Source organism: Mobula birostris, chromosome 4, assembly GCF_030028105.1.
Source record: "Mobula birostris isolate sMobBir1 chromosome 4, sMobBir1.hap1, whole genome shotgun sequence".
NCBI classification, from domain to species: domain Eukaryota; kingdom Metazoa; phylum Chordata; class Chondrichthyes; order Myliobatiformes; family Myliobatidae; genus Mobula; species Mobula birostris.
The window spans coordinates 41,334,497-41,356,509 of NC_092373.1; positions in this window are offsets into that span (position 1 = coordinate 41,334,497).

Genomic DNA, 22,013 nt, shown 5'->3' on the forward strand with positions numbered 1-22,013 from the left:
GGATTTGGATGCAAGAGGAGTATTCTGAAACGCCATCATCGTAAGTGCTCTTTGCATGGCCACAGGGCAGTTCTGTTAGTGCTCACCTGAATAATGCCCTTCAGGGCAGTGAACAGTAGACCCCTGCATGTAGCTCACAACTTACTGGTTTCATTGCTAAATGTCCCTCACTGTCTCCTGCAAGAGATTGAAGTGGGTTTGTGATATCTGAGTGAAAATTGTGCCAAGGCTGAATAGTACTTCAGAACCGTCAGCTCTTTGTGGAAGGCCCTGAGCAGTGACAAGAATGGAGGAGTGTAGTAAGCCATGTGAATGTTGTCCTGTAACATGGCCCTTACTGACAGAGTCACGGAGTTATAGAACTCTACAGCACAGAGGCAGGCTCGTTGGTCCATGCCAAAATAATATTCTGCCAAGTTTCCCCTGGACATACCCCTCCCATCCATGTAATTATTCATACTTCTAATCAATTTTGAAATCAAACCCACATCCTTACTTCCATTGGCACCTCGTTCCACACTCTTACCACCCTCTGGCTGCAGAATTTGCCTTAACTATTTCACCTTTCACCCTTAACTCATGATCTCTCATTCTAGTCTCTGCCTAATTCTGTGGAAAAAGCCTGCTTGTCTATACCCTATCTATATTCCCTATAATTTTGTTTGCTGTATCTCTATCAAATCTCTCCTCATTCTCCTACACTCCAGGGAATAAAATCCTAACCTATTCAACCTTTCCCCAAAGCTCAAGGCCTCAAGCCCTAGTAACATCCTTGTAATTTTTTCTGTACTTTTTCAACTTAATGACATCTTTCCTGTAGTTAAGTGATCAGAACTGCACACAATATTCCACATTATGACTCAACGACATCTTATACAACTTCAACATAACATCCCAGGTGAATGACGAGAGTGTGTGAGGTGAGGATGCAGCTGATGGGAGATGGAATTGTTATACTTTCCTCATGATGTTGACAAAGTACACAAAGTTACTCAATTTTCCTCAAAACTCTACACATTTTCCTTGTGGTCTCCTCATTGTGATATTCTACCCTTGATGCTTAGCCGTGGACTTGAAAGACTACCTGACCCCTGTGGGTAGGCGGCTTTTCCTTCTCATGGACGTCTCTGTCCAGAGCTGCATCTGAAAATTGGAATGGCTGCTGTTTCCCATGAATTGCCCTGGCTTCTAGGTAGCTCTCAAAACCTTGGAATAGCTTTAACCATGGAGCACCTAGGTTCAGTTTGGCCTGGCTGCCATCAGCTGCTACCAGATGCTCTTGAAACTGGGCCTGATGAACATGTGCTAAATCAAATAAACAACCAGTTAGTGCTGATTGGACATTAACAAGGTGGAAGCAGATTTTTGGACGTTTCTTATGGATATGAATTTATTGTGTTATCCAATTTCAACCCCACATAGTGTAAAATTATCTGATTGCCAATGGGTTACATTTTGTACAAGTAATCATATTTATTGGTAAACATCATTACAGTTTATTTGCAAAGTGAAAAATATGATTTTCTGATTTTCTTTCTGTTTACCAACATACAACATGATGCAGTCATTGACATTACTGAAAAAGATCATTACTTCACCAGTGTGTCATGACCTTGCACAGAAAATATCCCTTAACTTGTATAGGTATTTATTATCCCCAATGGCCACAGATTGCCCTTGAAGATTAAATATTGTTAAATTATATCAAATCATTGCTACTATGTGCAGAATGGTTAGAGCAGACTGCCGTACATATAAACAACCACACTAAACCCTGGAGTGCTATTAAAACTCTGATAAAACTTTGTTACAACCATGCAAATACCCACTATTTTAATTCAGGTAATGGGATATTTATGAAATTAATCATTTCTCATAGTAATATACCTTGGGTCTTTTAATTTCTTGATTATATGGGAATCTCACTGAGAAGTTTCCTACCTACTTCCAGAGGTCAACCAGACATATTCAGACTGAGAGTTTCTCTTAGAGTGATGTTCCATTTTTCACTTTCATTACTGGAAACAGAAATTGTTCAGAATTGAGTAGCTAACCAACCCTGAGGTGCTGGTGGACGAGGTCAGGTGAAGAAGGAAAATTTTGTTCCAGAAAGGGACCTGAAACAAGTGCATGGTGGGCAGTAAAGAAATTGTCAAAAGCTCCAGGGACCTGAATAGATGTAAGAGAAGCAGTCACCGTTACTTCCTTCGTGACCCAGCACAAAGCTGATTCCCCAGTGTAAGTGCAGAGGAATTGCAGGATGTGGGCATTTTGCCCCTGGACTGAGTCCAGAAATGCAACATTGATCTCAATGAAAACCTGTGAGGAAGCTCGGACTTCTGCATTCCCACCTGAGGCTCAAATTTCCTGATGCTTAAAGAGAGAATTAAAAGTGCCCCTTTAGTAACTTCAGAGCATATTTTCATTGTCATCATTCTGGGAACAGGGGTAATGGCACACAAATTAGTATGTGGGAATTAATTCTACATGCAAAGTAGTTAATTGTAGTTAATTGGCTCTAATGATAAGTTAAAAATGCTTTGTAGGGCCAACAGGAAGTAACAGACAGATTATACAGACTTCAATGTCAAAAGCTTTTTATTTGTGTTAATTAATTGACTTTCTTCATGCGGCAGACATTAGTGACCCTATTAAACTCTTGCCAGATTAGTACTTGTAAACCTTGAGTTCTGGGGCAGGAAAGAAACTCTCTTTTTCTCTGGTTCCTTCAGCACCAACTGCAGCTCAGCATTAGCATCCAGTGACTCAGCTTCTCTAGATTAGCCATGAGAAATCATTCCCTGCGTTCTCAAACAAGTATGCTGTAAATGACATCAGCAGTTCAGCTCTTGCATGCAATCTTATAGGCAAAGAGCTTATGAAAGTCAACATGACGGACAAATTCCACAACTAGAGGCAAAGGTCTGTTCAAATCCAGTTATGTAAATGACTCACAACATGGTGTTTACACTTAGCTTGGGCACAAAGGCCATTTTGACAAGCCATATTTGCCTTTTCTAGTGATTCAAATGGACATTATAGCAGACATCCCACCCTGTGAAAACTCATTTCAGGGAGGTAGCACCCCCCCCGCCTCCGTCGACCTCCAAGGGTGTATGCAATACTTTGTTTAGTGATTTTGTGTAATCTGTGAGCCAAGTTGGGTATATGCAGCACATGTGACATTAAAATTTGTACTTATATTATATTATCATGTTTATTCTATTTCAACTTTAAGCAAGTCTACAGGGAGTTTGGCCTCATCACGTAAGACATCAATAGCATAGCTCCTTGGCAGCTAGCCAGCTAGTTTAAATCAGGGGTCCGCAACCTTTTTTGCATCACGGACTGGTTTAATATTGACAATGTTCCTGCGGACCAGCCGACCTGGGGGAGGGGGAGTGTTAAACGCGACTGCAATATAGGTGATAAGTCAACTATAAGTCACTTGTAAGTGGCTAATACACTCAATTTCGTTTCTAAAAGGGTTTACCTAACGAATTTGATATTAAACACACAGTGCATATTTTCCTTGCATGAATGTAGTGATAAGTCAATTATAACAGTGGTCCTGAACCTCCAATCTGCGAAACATGCAGGGGTACAGCAGTAGCCAGAACGCACCCAGCACATCTTTAAGAAAAAAGCCGAAATAAACAAGCTAATTGATTAGGTGCCGCCTGGCACGTATATGTTGGCCCAGATCAGAGGCGACACAATTGGCTGCATTCTTCGTGGCCCGGAGGTTGGGGACCACTGAATTATAAATCACTTATAAGTCAATAGCATCATAACATTTTAAGTAACATTTGGATATTAAACACACAGCACATATTTTCCTCATATGAACATATAAAATCATTGCAACACACCAATATCGCTGAATCAGTGGGAGCCCTGGGCTTGTTTCCCTGCAACAAGACATCGAGGGGTGATGGGAGACAGCGATACTCGAAGGGGGTTCCTTATGTCCAGTCTATTCCACAATATAGTTTTTGTTGCATTCATTGCAGAAAACTCTGCTTCGCAGAAATATGTTGGAAATGGAAGCAACGTTTTCAGTGCTTTCGTGGCTGTCTCAGAATATTCAGCCTTGACTTTGATCCAGAATGCTGGCAGAGATGTTATGTCAAACATACTTTTCAGCCCGCCGTCATTTGCAAGCTCGAGGAGTTGATCTTTTTCCCGCGCTGACATGGATGATTCACCGGGGACATTCACAAATGGGTCACGGACCCATTCCTTTGCATGTCTTGGGTCACTGATGACCTCGCGTGCGTTAAGATTCAACAGTGCGTGACAGGGAATAAGGAAAGGTGCAGCTGACTCATATACTCATATTGTTTCATATCACCAAATCACATTGTTTCCTTGTGGCCCGGTGGTTGGGGATCACTCTTAGCACAAAGAGAGACCAATCAGGTTGCTCGCTCTCCCTCTCCCTCTCAAAAAAATTGATTTCTGGGATATTGTATATAATTTCCGGGCGTCAGGGAGCCACTATCAATATGCTGGAGTCTCTTGGAACTTCCAGGAGAGGTGGGATGTCTGTTATAGACCATAAGAAAGTTTTTTTCTGGTCTAACTTTCCTTCTACATATAAGTAAACTTAAAATGTATTAACATGTTATTTCTTTCAATATGAAATCCTCTTTTGTCCAAAGTGATTTCAATGACGTCCAGCCTAACAAATTATTGCATTAGCCAGGTAATTCATGTGAAATATTTTGATGTATTCCTGGGAGAGATAAACTGTAAGCCTCAATGTAAATATATGCCGTAAAATGTAAGGTCGGTTATATATTGCATTTTATTACATATTTATTGTCATATAACATTAAGAAATCCATTTATGTTCAGAGAAAATTTACAAGGATGTTGCCAGTACTTGAGGACCTGAGTTATAGGGAAAGATTGAATGGGTTTGGACTTTATTCACTAGAGCATAGGAGAATGAGAGATTTGATAGATGTATGACCTTCCCCCTCGGAAGTTTTCATGTTTTATTGTTTTACAGCATTGAATCACAGTGAATGTAATTCTGTTCTTTTTTGACACTGATCAACAGAAAGACTCTTTCATACCAAAGCGAAAACAAATCTCTACAAAGTGATCAAAATTAATTACAAATCTAAGACACAAAATAATTGATTGCATAAGTATTCATGGTCTTTAATATGACACAGTAAATCACCACTGGTGCAGCCAATTGGTTTTAGAAGCCACATAATTAGTTAAATAGAGATCACCTGTATGCAGTCCGGGTGTTTCAATTGATTGTAGTAAAAATACACCTGTATCTGGAAGGTCCAACTGCTAGGCTGGCTGGTGCTTGATCAGGCTGGCTGTGGGGTGTTGTGGGGGACATTCTGTGGGAATATTGTCTGACGGCCTGTATAGGTCCGGAATGATATTTGTACATGGTCCCTTGCAAGCTCTGATAGGATGGCAGGGAGGGAGACTGATGGTGACAGCAATAGCATGGAGTGTGAGTGGGAAGAGGTGGGGAGAGGGACTAAGTACAGGAAGGTGATGGGTTGGAAGAGAAAGAGAGGAGATGGGTCTAGTGTAGGTGGATCGGAAAGTGAGGGAAGAGAAGTTGAGAAGGACCTGAGGACAAAATTGCTAAATGTAGTGGTAAGATTTGCGGGGGAAGGGGGAGTAAAGAAAATTGATCTGCTTAAGCTAACAAAAATCATTAGAGGACAAGTAGGGGAAGTGAGCCATGGGAGAATTTTAGGAGATGGAAACCTGCTGATAGGATGTAAAACTGAAGAGCAGATGGAGAAGGTAATGAAGGTGACTATTGTTGGGAGAGTCAAAGTGTCCAGGGTTGTAAGAGTTGGAGCACAAAGGGTCAATGGTTACAAGGGGGTGATATCCGGGGTTCCCCTTAGTGTTAATATGAAGGAGCTAGTGGAGAACTTGAGGGTGAGGAATAGTTCAGTGAAGAGTGTGAAAAGAATGACAAGGGGAGTAGAGAAAAGGGATACTGAAACTGTTCTGGTAGAATTTGAGGATAAGGTGCCTCCAAAGGAGTTATATTTTGGATTTCTAAGATACAGTGTAAGAGAATATATACCAAAACCTATGAGGTGTTTCAATTGCCAGGGGTTTGGACATGTGGCCAAAGTGTGCAAAGGAAAGAGAAGATGTGCAAGGTGTGGTGGGGAATATGAATACGGAAAATGTGGAGAGGGAGTGAGACCAAAGTGCTGTAATTGTGGAGGTAACCATAGTGTAGTGTACTGGGGATGTGAAGTGTTGAAAAAAGAAGTGGAGGTGCAGCAGATAAGGGTGAAGGAAAAAGTCTGATATGCTAAGGCAGTCAAGTTGGCAGGACAGAAGAAACTGAATGAGGAAGGGTGTAGCAAAGAGCAAGCGGCAGCTAAAGGAGGGCAAGATAAGAAGAATGCATGGATAGAGAAGAAGAAATTTATAGCAGGAGTGGTAATCGCAACTTATGAGATCAAATCTAAAACTGAAAGGATTCAGATTATTGTGAAAGCTGCAGAGCACCATTTGGATATGATAGGATTAAAATGGGAAGAAGTAAACGATGAACTCAGGGTACAGTCAAGTCAAGAGACAGTATGTGTGGGTTGATATTACTAATAATGCTATTTCTTCAATGGAATGCAAGAAGCCTGGTTGCTAACGGACAAGATTTCAAGCAGTTTATAGCAGGTAGGAGAGAAAAGCCAGATATTGTGTGTATCCAGGAGACCTGGTTAAAACCTAATTTAGATTTTGTTTTATATGGTTATGAGGCAGTAAGGCGAGACGGGGGGGGGGGGGGGAGGAGGAGGAGGATGTGCAACTTGTGTAAAGCAAGGTATTCCTTATAGAATACTAGGTATAGGAAGTGAACAAGAGTATGTGGTAGTAAAAGTATGGGCTGAAAGGAAAGCGTTGGTGATTGTGAATTATTATAATCCATGCAAAAGATTAGAGTTAAACAAGCTTGAGGAGATAGAAGGGCAGAATAGTAGTAACGTTGTTTAGTGTGGTGATTTTAATGGACATAATGTATTATGGGGGAGTGACAGAACAGACATCAATGGCAAGTATTAGAGGAGTTGCTAGATGAGAAGTATTTAGTGAGCCTAAATGATGGCAGTAGTACTAGAATTGATGTTAATACAGGTAAAAAAATCTGAGCTTGATCTTACATTAGTATCAAACTCCATTGAATCAGTGTGTGATTGGTTAGTGTACCAAGAAGGAACTGTAGGGAGTGATCATTACCCGGTCTGGTGCAAGATGAATATTTCTGCTTCATTGGTCACAGAGAATACAGGCGGGAAATGGATCCTTGAGAAAGCCAATTGGGAGAAATTTCTGGAAAAAAGTGATAGATATCTAAGTCAGGTCAGTGATGGAATGGACATAGAAACACTTGACTGCATATTAAAACAAGGTATAATATCAGCTGCATTAGAATCCATTCCTAAAAGTAAAGGAAGAATAAAGAAGAGAATAATACCATGGTGGGATGATAATTGTAAGGAAACAGTGAGAAATAGAAATAAGGCATTTAAACTGGTTAAAAGAACTCATAACTTCCAGCATATGATTCAGTACAAACAAGCTCAGGAGAACAATAAGGCATGCTAAAAGGACGCACTGGAGAAAGTATTGTGATTCAATTGGAAACGCAGCTCAAGTAGAAGAGGTGTGGGGGGTGATGAAAAGGATGGGAGGGGACAGGAGAGAGTGGAGGTACCCAGTTCTGGTTGATGGAAATGTGACTGCAGTAACAAATAAGGAAAAGGCAGAGTTGTTGGCAAACACTTTTGTTATGGTAGATAGTTCCGATAATTTGTCTGAGAAGGGAAGAAGAGGTAGAGAGAGAACAAAAACTGAAGATATGGAGACTTTATGTAGGAAAACTAACCTTGACGGTGTGCAAGATGTCCCTTTCAGCATGGGAGAATTAAGAAAGGCACTAGATAAAACAGGAAAGGCTGCGCCAGGTAAAGATGAAATATGTTATAGTATGATAAAACACTTGAGTGAAGGAAGTCTGGAGAAACTACTGCTTCTGTATAACAAGGTCTGGGATGAAGGGAGAATACCAGGGAGCTGGAAAGAGGCAATAATTATTCCAATAAGGAAACCTGGGAAAGATGCCAGCAGGCCAGAAAACTACAGGCCAATTGCCTTGACGTCACATGTATGTAAACTTATGGAACATATGATAAATGAGAGGTTAGTGTACTTCTTGGAAAGTAGAGGTCTGGTGGCTACGTATCAAAGCGGGTTCAGGAAAGAAAGGAATACTATGGATCCAGTGTTGTGTCCAGAGAATGAAATAAGAAAAGCTCAAGTAAATAAAGAGACAGTGGTTGCAGTTTTTTTTTGATGTTGAGAAAGCTTATGATATGTTATGGAAAGAGGGGCTCCTAATCAAGCTACATTTAATGGGAATCGGCGGGGGGGCAATGTTCAATTGGGTTAAGGACTTTTTAAACAGGAGAACTATTTAGGTGAAGATAGGATCAGAGCTATCAAGCCAGTATGTTGTAGAAAATGGGATGTCTCAGGGGAGTGTAGTGAGTCCAACTTTATTCTCTATTTTGATAAATGATATATTCGTAAATATTCCAACAGAAGTGGGGAGGTCATTGTTTGCAGATGACAGGGCTTTGTGGAAAAGAAGGAGAAGTATTGAACATATAGTTATGAAAATGCAAGATGGAATTAATCAAGTTGAAGAGTGGGGGACAAAGCGGGGTGTTAAATTTTCAGTGGAGAAGACAAAAGCCATGTTCTTTACAAGGAAAAAGTTCAGGGGACTTAATTTGAATCTGTATGGAAGTAACCTGGAGAGAGTTCAAAGTTTTTGATTTTTGGGAGTGCACTTTGACTTGAGATTAACATGGAGAGAACATGTTAGATACGTAGTTAGTAAATGTAAAAATGTGATAAATGTCTTGATGAAGGGTCTCGGCCTGAAACGTTGACTGTACCTCTTCCTAGAGATGCTGCCTGGCCTGCTGCATTCACCAGCAACTTTGATGTGTGTTGCTTAAATGTCATGAGGTGTCTTCCTGGATTAGAATGGGGTGCTGATTTTGCATCACTGAAGTATGTCTATGTAGCATTAATAAGATCAAGATTAGATAATGGAGGTATTGTATACGGGTCAGCAGCAAAACCTGTGCTGGCAGAACTGGATATCATGCAAGCTCGGGCTCTAAGGTTTTGCTTGGGAGCAGTTAGAACTTTTCCAGTGTGTGCACTCCAAGTTGAAGCAAATGAAATGCCATTGTGGCTGCGGCGTAAACAGCTGGAGGCCAATTACTGGATTAATTTAAGGGGGCATGATGATAGTCATCCTACAAAAAGGGTGTTGCAGACATGCTGGGAGAAGGAGAGGGCACAAAAAGGAAGCTTTGGCTGGACAGGACAGCAAACAGCAAAAAATATGTGTGTATATGATAAAGAGTTTTGTCCAAGTGTCAGACCTTTCTGGGTATTAGAAAATCCCTCTGTAGATTTGGAATTGCTTGAGATTAAGCACAGTAATAAGACGGCTGATATACTCAGTGAATATCATAGTTATAGGGAATGTAAGTATAAAGGCATACAGATTTTTACGGATGGATCAAAGGATCCAGAAACAGGTACAACACGGTCTGCAATTGTTGTACCAAGTTATCAAGTGGAAATTAGCAAGAGAACACCTGATTGCTTGAGTGTATATGCAGTTGAAATGTTTGCCATATTGTTAGCACTAGAATGGGGTGAGCAGGTTGATTGTAATAATGTGATATGTAGCGATTCTGTATCGGCCCTTGCAAGCATGAAGGCGGGTACAGCTATAGGTCACCAGGATCTGCTTTATGAAGTCCTGTTTGCAAATTCAACACTGTCTAGACAAGGCAAAAATATCGCATTCATGCGGGTTCCAGCACATTCGGGTATTATGGGAAATGAGACTGCAGATAAGCTGGCAAAAGCAGCAGTCAAAAAAGGATCTATAGAGGTCAATAGTAGACTATCAAAATCAGAGGGGAAGAGCATGTTGTGGAGAAGGATAAATCAACAGTGGCAGCAGCATTGGGACAGAGCAATAAAAGGAAGACATTTACATTCAATTCAGAACAGAGTAGATATGGGAAGAAGTAGGGGAGTAAAGCGGAAGGAGCAAGTAATTATAAGTAGACTGAGAATTGGGCACAGCAACCTTAATGGTACTCTGGCCATCAAAAATAAGCATCCAACAGGTTCTTGCGATCTGTGTCAGGAGACTGAAACAGTAGAGCATATCCTTATTTCATGCAGGAAATTTGCACAGGAAAGGCAACAAATGTTACAACAATTACGCAAAATAGGACTGGTAGAGAACAGTGTTAAAGGTTTATTGGAATGTGGGGAGAGTGATCAGGAGAGGAAATGGTTGTTTAGTTTTTTAAGGGCGACGGGACTGGAAAGACGGCTTTAAAGTGAATGGTCAGTGGGGGACAATAAATCCTGAAGATGGCAGGAATGCAACAGTGTGGATGCCAACTGCCGTAAAAACTCAAGGAAGAGGAAGAAGAAGATCATCCAACTGCTGGTGGGTTAGTGTCCTGACAAAAACTACACCATGAAGACAAAAGAACACTCAAAGCAACTCTGTGAAAGGGTTATTGAAAAGCACAAGTCGGGAGATGGATACAAAAACATTTCCAAGTCAGTGAATATCCCTTGGAGTACAGATAAGACAGTGAATATCCCTTGGAGTACAGATAAGACAATCATCAAAAAAGGAAAAGAATATGGCATAGCTAGAAATCTGCCTAGAACAGGCTGTCTTCAAAATCTGAGTGACCGTGCAAGAAGGGGACTAGTGAGGGAGGCCACCAAGAGACCTATGACAACTCTAGAGGAGTTACAAGCTTTGGTGGCCGAGATGGGAGAGACTAAGCATACAATAACTGTTGCCCGGGTGCTTCACCAGTCGCAGCTTTATGGGAGAGTGGCAAAGAGAAAGCCACTGTTAAAACAAATCTCACATGAAACCTTGGCTAGAGCTTGCCAGAAGAGAGACTCTGAAGTCAACTGGAAGATGGTTCTATGGTCTTAATAAACCAAAGTTGAGCTTTTTGGCCATCAGATTAAATGCTATATTTGGCATAAACCAAGCACCACCCATCATCAAAAACACACTATCCCTACTGTGAAGTATGGTGCTGGCTGCATCATGCTGTGGGGATGCTTCACTGCAGCAGATTCTGAAAGATAGAGAGTAAAATGAATGCAGCAAATACAGAGAAATCCTGGAGGAAAACCTCATGCAGTCTGCAAGAGAATTGTGACCTGGGAGAAGAACAGCTTTCCAGCAAGACAGTGACCCCAAGCATAAAGCCAAAGCTACTCAGGAATGGCTTAAAAACAACAAAGTTGATGTTCTGGACTGGACAAGTCAGAGTCAAGACCTCGATCCAATTGAGAACTTGTGGCTGGACTTGAAAAGGGCTGTTCACTCATGATCCCAATGCAATCTGACAGAGCTTAAGCAGTTTTGTAAAGGAGAATGGGGGAAAATTGCAGTGTCCAGATACGTAAAGCTAATAGAGACCTATCCACATAGACTCAAGGCTGTAATTGCTGCCAAAGGTGCATCTACCAAATACTTTGAAGGGGGATATGCTGAGTTCAGCAGCATATTTTTCTCCACCAGAGATTTTGTTCCATTAAATTCAATATTACTGTCATTAATCTTCATTAGTACTGATTGGGAATGAATGTTTAGGTAAAAGTCTCTTCATTCATTAACTTCAACCATATAGAGCAGTACTGGAGTTTACTTACCTGGAGTTAAAAGCAGGTAGTTGAGCTTTTGCCAATATAGATACTTCCTGTTGAAAATCCAAATATTACCAGATTTTTTAGATTCAGAATGGATTTTTTTAGAATAGATGCTCAGCTGGTTAAATTCCTGTTAAATTCCTAATTTTGAGTCAAAACCTACTGAGTATCACATCTTTCAAAGCTGAACACAGAAAATTACAGAATCAGAATGAGAATCAGGTTTATTATTGTTGGCATAAGTCAGTGAAATTTGTTTCTTTAGTGGCAGCAGTACAAAACAATACATGATAATGTAGAAACGATTTGTAGAAAAATAAGTAAATGGATGACAGTAAGTATATATGTATATTAAATAGTTAAATTAATAATAGTGCAAAAACAGAAACAATATAAAAAAGTGAGGTAGTGCTCATGTGTCCCAATGTCCATTTAGGAATCAGAATGCAGAGGGGAAGAAGCTGTTCCTGAATTGCTGAGTGTGTGTCTTTGGGCTTCTGTACCTCCTTCCCGATGGTAACAATGAGAAGAGGGCTTGTCCTGGGTGATGGGGGTTCTTAGTAATGGGCACTGCCTTTCTGAGGCATCACTCGTTGAAGATGTCTTGGATACAGCGTAGAAACAAGCCCTTTAGCCCAACATATTTGCACTGACCACGTTGCCAAATTAAACTCATTCCGTCTGCCTACACAGGGTTCATTTCCCTCTGTTCCCTGCCTGCTTAAATACCTCTTGAGGTTTGATATCATTCCTGCTTCCTCTGACAGCACATTCCAAGCACCTACTACTCTCTGTCCAAAAGCAGAGAAAATGTTTAGCAGTGGAATGTAAAATTAGATTGTACTAATATTATTCAAGCTATGGTACATTCCATGACATATACTGGGGAAGAATTTGAATTACCTACACCATTTGACAAGCTCCCTCCTGAGTCTGATTCAGATGATTAAGATGGTGACTTGGTTGGATCCAACACTGGTTTAGCCATAGATGACAGAGGGAAATGGTGGAGGTGTGTATATATACAGACTTAGATAAAAATATGGATGATCTCATCAGAACATTTTTAGATGACACAAAAATTGGCAGAGTGGGGATAATGAGGAATGTTGTCAAAGGATTCAGCAGGGCATAGACCAATTCAAATTATGGGCAGAAAAATGGCAGACCAAGTTTAATCTGGACAAATTGCACCTTTGGAGGTCAAATGGAAGAGGAAAGTACACAGTAAATGGCAGGAACATTGATGTATAGAGGAATTTTGGGGTGCAAGTTCATAGATTTACTGAAAGTGGCAACACAAGAAAGGAAGCATGAGATATATTTGCCTTCATCAGTTAGGGTGTGAAGCATCCAAAGTCAGGAAGTTATGTTGCAGCTGTATAAAACTCTGGTCAGGATGCATTTGGAGTATCGCATAGAGCTCTGGCTGCTCATTATAGGAGTGATCTGGAGGCTGCCAGAAAGGTTTGCCAATATGTCGTCTGGATTAGGAAGTACCAGCTATAAGGAGAGGTTGGACAAACTTGAATTGTTTTTTTCCTGGAGTGTTGGAGGCTGAGGGATGATTGGACAGAAATATATAAAATTATGAGGGGTACAGATAGGTTAGACGTCAGAGTCTTTCTGCCTTGGTGAAAATGTCCAATAATGGAGGACACAGTTGTAAACTGAGAGGGGGAAAGGTTAAAGGAGATTTACAAGGCAAGTTTTATAGTGCTTGGTGCCTACAAGGTGCTTCCAGGGAAGTGGTGGAAACAAATGTAATAGCAACATTTAAAGGGTATTTAGGCAGGCAGGGGAAGGAGAGATATGGATAACATAGAGGAAGATGGGATTATTTTGGATTGGCATTATGGCTAGCACAGACATGACAACTAAGAGACCCTTTCCTGTGCCATACTTCTCTGTGATTTGTGACACTTCCTTCACAAATTTTATGCAAATTTAAAATAATCCTGTTCCTCACATAATAATGTGAAATGTTAATGGAGAATGAAGAAATGGTAGGAATATTATTCTGCCCGAGACTTCTTGAGCTATTTTGATTATAGAAGACCTCAAGTTAATGTTTGGAATAGTCAGTTAAAATTATTATTTAAAGGGAAATGGTACTAATGCTGTTACTCAACAATTTATATTTGTTTGCAAAGAAGGAAGTTAGAGAAGAAACTAAAATGATCCAAAATGCCATTGAAAATAAAATTGTGGCAGAAGTGCAAAAAGAGAGTCAGGAGTCAACAACAGAAATTGTAGGCCAGTGAGCCTTGAGTTGAGTTGATAATGAATTAGTAGAATGCTTAATAGCACATTAAATGATTAATATATTGTCAAAATATTAGTTAAATAGGACCAACCAATAGGGATTGCTAAATTCTTCTCATACGGACTAACCATGGAGAAATTTTAAGTAACAGGAAAGATAAAATAAACACATACTTTAGATATGCTTTATTTTGATATTGAAATGCATTAGAACTGTACTGATGAAAGGTCATTGATCTGAAATATTCACTCTGTTTCTCTTTGCACAGATGCTGCTGGACCTACTGAATATTTCCACCACTCTGTCTTTATTTTGGATTTTCAGTATCTACAGATTTATTGAATTCATTCATTTGAAATTATCTCATTAAGTCATTGACAACTGAATGTAGAGTTATATGAGTATGAGAAATATCTTAAACATTTGTTTAAGTGGTGTTAAAGAAATACAGGGCTGCAATGAAATGAAGGTGAGATAAGCTGTTTTCCACAGGGATGTGTATTTAGTCCACTGTCATTTACAACATCCATAAATAGTGTTAGTTTAGGAATAGTTATTGCTGGTGGTAGAACAATCTTATACCAATGATTCTGAAAAGCCCCAAGAGGTCATAGATACTCAATATACAATATATAAGTTGGGGACAGATGAAATTTCATGTCAAAAAGATACACTTACACCTGCATGCAGTAGATCATTTCTGTGTTCAGCAAAGAAAATAAACTAATACTTTATTTTAATATCCACTGTATTGAAAACAACTTATTGCATTAGTACTCCACAAAACATCTGATCAATATGATATGTCCAGGTCTCTGAAGTGGCTAGATAGATCCTACAATCAGAGTAAGTCACACATTTTAAGCAGAGGGAACAGGTTGTGTGAGCTTAAAGCAGTAGGTAAAGGCTCCTCAAGTTTACGAGAGATGTAGAGGTACAGAGTGATATAGAGTGGGGTTGCTGATTGGGAAGTGGGATCAGACGAATATTTCTACCACTCAGTAGCTAAAGGTAAAAATGAAAGTAAATCTATAGTTAGAGGAAATAATGTTTAGAGTAAAACATTTTGTAATTAATATCATTTCAGTTTTAGAAGGTTAAGAATAATTTTCAAAGTCAAAAAGACAAAGTTGAGTTTACAGTCAAATGCACAAGTATACCCATAAGAAATGTACTTGCAGCAACATCACAGGCATCATAGGCACATAGATCTTCTACTGGGCCACCACTGAGTGCGTACTGACTGGCTGAATCACTGCCTGGTACGGGAACTGCACCAACTTTGATCTCTGGGCACTGCAGAGTTTGGTACGGACAGCCCAGCGCATATGTGGATGTGAACTTCCCTCCATAGAGGATATTTGCAGCAGCAGGTGCAGAAAGAAGGCCAAGAAGATAATCATGGACACCAGTCACCCCAACCGGAAACTGTTTCAGCTGCTTCTGTCTGGCGAACGATACCGCAGCATTAAAGTCAGGACCAACAGGCTATGGGACGGCTTCTTTCTACAAAGCATTAGACCTTTAAATTCACATGTCTGTACATTGCAACAGAGTCATAACACAGAGAGTTTTACTCCATGTTGTGGGATGATGTAAGATTTAAATAAATTCAATACGATGGTAAGCAGCATTCACATGAAAAACATAAATTCACCATAAATTATCCCAATTTTTACAAGAAAGAACATGATTAGAATGAAAAAAGCAGTTTATTTTAGTGCATAATGATCAGAGTAGTCATAGTGTTGTGCTGAGGGCTGTGGCAGTTGGTTCTGGACAGCTCAGCTACACAGTATGCTTCTTTGCAAAATGTGGAAAAGCAAGGAGTGTCACACGATGTCTCCAGCTGTGGGAATCTGTGTTTGGGAGCTATAGTTGTAGCTGAAGTTACTGTGGTGTATTGTGAACCTGACATCTTTGTGGCTAACTCATTTAGAGAGATGGTCATATCTCAGTCAGGGAGGGAATGGCTGACAACCATTCAAGTAATCTGGAGTCACCTTGGCCATCCCTCTCTCAAACAGACAAACCATTTTGGATACTGTCGGGAGATGGCATGACTCTAGGATGCCACGTTGCCTCTCAGTTCTTAGTTCAAGGAAGTCACAAAGCAGCTGTAGGATATTCCGGAAGGGGTCATGGCCATGGTACATAGAGGTACTAACAACACTGGTGAATGAAGGGGAATGACTATAGAGATAAAAGATAAACTGGTAGACAGTACCAGGGTAACAATTTTAGATTTCCCACAGGGCAGATGTTGGTAAGAGCAGAAGGATAGATATTGCACAGAGCAGGATTCAGATTCCTGAGTATTGGTACCAGTTTTTGGGAAGATGTAATCTACGTAAGTCGGATGGGTTATTCGCTGGAAGGACCTGATCCAATATCATTACAGGGTACAGAAAACCTGAGCTGCTGGAGGAACTTAGTGGGTCGGGCAGCATCTGTGGAGGGACATGGATGGTTGTTGCTTTGGGCCAAAACACTTCATTATTACAAGGATGCTTGCTACTGTAGATGGCGAGGGTTAAAAACTCTTAGAGGGAGGAGCGAGAGGAAAAAGAATAAGCGACAAAATGAAAGAGAAGAATAGAAAGTGAATGAGGAAGGCAAGGCTCTGTGTGGCCAGATTCAGCTCCAATTCCATCTGGAAAGAAAGAGGGTGACAGAACCTAGACCAGGAGAGTAAAGAGTTCGGGAGTTGTGGGGTTACCTGAATTGGAAGACTCAATGCTCTTGCCATTGGGTTGTAGACTACACAGGCAGAATATTCTGAGTTTGGCTTCACCCTGGCAGCGGAGAAGGCCGAGGATGGACAGGTCGATGCAGGAAAGGGAAAGGGAATTGGAATGGCACGCCACTCAAGATCTCCTCCTAAGCTGGTTCCATCTGCCCATCATCCATCTCTTATCCAGTTCTACTGTAACTTTCCTCACCAGATTCCAGAATCTGCTGCTCTTTGTTCCTTCTCATCACCTTCCAGCCTCTCACTCTACCTTCACCCTCCCCTCCTCCTACCTGGTTCCATCTGCCCTTCGTTCTGTTCCTCACCTGGTTCCGCCTATCACCTTGCAGCTCCTGCCTTACCCTTGCCCTCACCTCTTTACGCTGGCTTTCTTCCCTCTATATGGTCTGTATTGGTCTGAAATGTCGGTTATTGCTTTGCCTTCTCAGATGCTGCCTGACCACTGAATTCTTCCATCACCTTATTGTTCACTAATAAATTATTTAGTGATTTAAATGTTATTTGATTAAAGCATTAAATAATTTAATTAAACTATTTTTCAAATATCTTACTTTCTCCTGGCTAGGAATCCCTATTGAACCGAACAGGGAGCTTCCCCACTCTAGCAAATCTAACTTATGTGGTATTATTATTGGGTGATTTCCAGCATGACATGAGGAATGATCAAGTGGAGCATCATATGTGGCATCCGTCACTCAGACAATCTGCACACATCTAGCTCTAGGTAGTGGGGACCCGGCTATTTGCTCTGGACTCTAGCTGCAGCCAGCATGATTCAGTAAGTCACTTTCGGGGATGCGGCTGGTGAGCTGGAGTCATTCAAAAAAAAAATTGAGGAGCAGGGATCTTGTCAAATTTTGCTGTGAAACATTGAGACCAATAACAACTTCCTCCATTGCCTCTACCTGCTTGAATCAGTCAATTCAGCACAACGGGATGATTGCATTCCTTACTTTCAGTTCATTAAGGTTCAGGTAGTCATCAGCTAAATTTGACAGACACTGCAGAGTCCTAACAAACAGATGTGTCGTAAATATGCTTGTTTACTGAAACATCTATTGAAAGAAGCCATTTACATTGGTATTAAATTACAACAGAAATGTGATATAACAACTTTATTTAAATTGTTCTGGGTTTTTCAGGGGTATAACTTTAAGGTTATTTGAGAAAAGTACAGGGGGGTGGATGTCAGAGGTAAATATTTTAAACAGAGTAGTGGGTGCGTGGAATGCCCTGCTGTGGGGGCGGTGGAAGAGACCGAAACACTGGGGACATTTAAGAGACTCCTAGATGGGCACATGGATGATAGAAAAATGGAGGGTTATGTTCGAGGAAAGGACTAGATTGATTTTAGAGTAGGTCAGCACACCATCATGGGCCAAAGGGCCTGTACTCAATGTTCAACGTTCTACAGTATGTTCTTTTACAGGGGAACACTCAATTAGCAATTGCTAATTATTAAAACTGATTTGTTTAGGTGAAGGAAAACCTAAATATCAAAATAAAATTTGTTCGTGCTAACTAATGAAGCAGATTTTATTCTTTTGACTGATAAGCAGCAATGAATGCAATGCATTTACAACGAACCTTACAATGCACCAAGATACTTCAAAATAATATTATGAAACTGAATATGACCAAACTTAAAAAATGCTGTGATATTTATTAATGTTGTTGCTTGCTGACATACTTTCCATTCAAGAATGAAAGACTTGCACTTCTCATGCCTTCTCAAAGTACTTTGCTGTCATTGGGATTGCTGTCAACGGGATCCCACCACTAAGCACATCTTTCCCTCCCCCTCCCTCTGCTTTCCGCGGGGATCGCTCCCTACGCGACTCCCTTGTCCATTTGTCCCCCCCATCCCTTCCCACTGATCTCCCTCCTGGCATTTATCCTTGTAAGTGGAAAAAGTGCTACACATGCCCTTACACTTCCTCCCTTACCACCATTCAGTGCCCCAAACAGTCCTTCCAGGTGAGGTGACACTTCACCTGTGAATCGGCTGGGGTGATATACTGCGTCCAGTGCTCCCGATGTGGCCTTCTATGTATTGGTGAGACCCGACGCAGACTGGGAGACCGTTTCGCTGAACACCTGCGCTCTGTCCGCCAGAGAAAGCAGGATCTCCCAGTGGCCACACATTTTAATTCCACATCCCATTCCCATTCTGACATGTCTATCCACGGCCTCCTCTACTGTAAAGATGAAGCCACACTCAGGTTGGAGGAACAACACCTTATATTCCATCTGGGTAGCCTCCAACCTGATGGCATGAACATCGACTTCTCTAACTTCCGCTAATGACCCACCTCCCCCTTGTACCCCATCCGTTATTTATTTTTATACACACATTCTTTTTCTCACTCTCCTTCTTCTCCCTCTGTCCCTCTGACTATACCCCTTGCCCATCCTCTGGTTTCTGCCCCCCCTTGTCTTTCTCCCCGGACCTCCTGTCCCATGATCCTCTCATATCTCTTTTGCCAATCACCTGTCCAGCTCTTGGCTCCATCTGTCCCCCTCCTGTCTTCTCCTATCATTTTGGATCTCCCCCTCCCCCTCCAACTTTCAAATCTCTTACTAACTCTTCCCTCAGTTAGTCCTGACAAAGGGTCTGGGCCTGAAACGTCGACTGTACCTCTTCCTAGAGATGCTGCTTGGCCTGCTGCGTTCACCAGCAACTTTGATGTGTGTTGCTTGAATTTCCAGCATCTGCAGTATTCCTGTTGTTTGCTGTCATTGATGTAGTTTTGAAGTGTTGTTACTCTTGCAAAGCAGCAAAAAGCATCTGAAAAAATGCAATTTCTTACAAACAGAAATGATAAAATGTCCAGGTAATCTCCCGTTTTTTAACAATATTTTGATGAGGGTTAAATAGTTGGCAGGATAATTCCAACAGCTCGTTTATCAAATATTGGAAAGTAAATTTTACCATATTCCTGAAGGAGTAGATGAGGCATTGGTTTGATAATTCAATTGAAAAACTTTTCAACTATTCTGTCCTGACAAGACAGCCTAGACCTTGACAGGGAATCTCGGCTAAAGCAGCCTCTGCCATTAGAATACCTACTGATTCCAAAGACATTTACATGGCAAAAAAATATAGATGTAGAGCTTTATTTTATTGTGTTGACATCAGAATATGAAATTACATCACTAAACAAAATATTTTAGTTGAAAATATTCTACAATTGTTATACAGTAGAGCACACAATAGGCAGCAGTGTGTAATAAGCTGAAAGCAATGCATCAGATCACAGCCCTTTGTAAGCTATGGATGGAGAGTAACATCACCTGCACTGTAACATGCCTTTTCATAGTCATAGTCATAGTCATACTTTATTGATCCCGGGGGAAATTGGTTTTCGTTACAGTTGCACCATAAATAATAAATAGTAATAAAACCATAAATAGTTAAATAGTAATATGTAAATTATGCCAGGAAATAATGCCAGGACCAGCCTATTGGCTCAGGGTGTCTGACCCTCCAAGGGAGGAGTTGTAAAGTTTGATGGCCACAGGCAGGAATGACTTCCTGTGACACTCTGTGTTGCATCTCGGTGGAATGAGTCTCTGGTTGTATGTACTCCTGTGCCCAACCAGTACATTATGTAGTGGATGGGAGACATTGTCCAAGATGGCATGCAACTTGGACAGCATCCTCTTTTCAGACACCACCATCAGAGAGTCCAGTTCCATCCCCACAACATCACTGGCCTTACGAATGAGTTTATTGATTCTGTTGGTGTCTGCTATCCTCAGCCTGCTGCCCCAGCACACAACAGCAAACATAATCGCACTGGCCACCACAGACTCGTAGAACATCCTCAGCATCGTCCGGCAGATGTTAAAGGACCTCAGTCTCCTCAGGAGATAGAGACAGCTCTGACTCTTTTTGTAGACAGCCTCAATGTTTTGACCAGTCCAGTTTATTGTCAACTCGTATCGCCAGGTATTTGTAATCCTCCACCATGTCCACACTGACCCCCTGGATGGAAACAGGCGTCATTGGTACCTTAGCTCTCCTCAGGTCTACCACCAGCTCCTTAGTCTTTTTCACATTAAGCTGCAGATAATTCTGCTCACACCATGTGACAAAGTTTCCTACCGTAGCCCTGTACTCAGCCTCATCTCCCTTGCTGATGCATCCAACTATGGCAGAGTCATCAGAAAACTTCTGAAGATGACAAGACTCTGTGCAGAAGTTGAAGTCCGAGGTGTAAATGGTGAAAAGAAAGGGAGACAAGACAGTCCCCTGTGGAGCCCCAGTGCTGCTGATCACTCTGTCGGACACACAGTGTTGCAAGCGCACGTACTGTGGTCTGCCAGTCAGGGAATCAAGAATCCATGACACCAGGGAAGCATCCACCTGCATCGCTGTCAGCTTCTCCCCCAGCAGAGCAGGGCGGATGGTGTTGAATGCACTGGAGAAGACAAAAAACATGACCCTCACAGTGCTCGCTGGCTTGTCCAGGTGGGCATAGACACGGTTCAGCAGGTAGACGATGGCATCCTCAACTCCTAGTCGGGGCTGGTAGGCGAACTGGAGGGGATCTAAGTGTGGCCTGACCATAGGCCGCAGCAGCTCCAGAACAAGTCTCTCCAGGGTCTTCATGATGTGGGAGGTCAATGCCACCGGTCTGTAGTCATTGAGGCCTCTGGGGCACGGCGTCTTCGGCACAGGGATGAGCAGGACGTCTTCCACAGCACAGGAACCCTCCGGAGCCTCAGGCTCAGGTTGAATACATGGCGAAGTACTCCACATAGCTGAGGGGCACAGGCTTTTGTTGGAGGGTGGAAGAGTCTCCAGTTCCCTCAATCCTGTGTGTTGGGGGAAGAAAAGGAATAAACTCTTCACTGCCTCCATAAAGCACAAGGCTGATTATATCCCACTAATGGTGTTTCTCACAACTGATTGACTTGTGGTGATATTCACCATGCTGTGTTTATAAATACTTTCTGCTCTATCCATAATCTTTACCTCAGAATTAAATCAGTACTTGTGATATAAGAGGTGGGTTGTGTTGATTCTAAAGTGTATTTTGAATTTTAGTTACATATTATTTGAACATAAATGTACATAATTTGCAAACCATTAACCATTTAAAGTTTAAACTCTGAAGGCAGTTAAGCTGCTTTATGATGTCACGGCAAAGCTATTGACATCAAATCAGTATATTGTGACATAATTAAAAT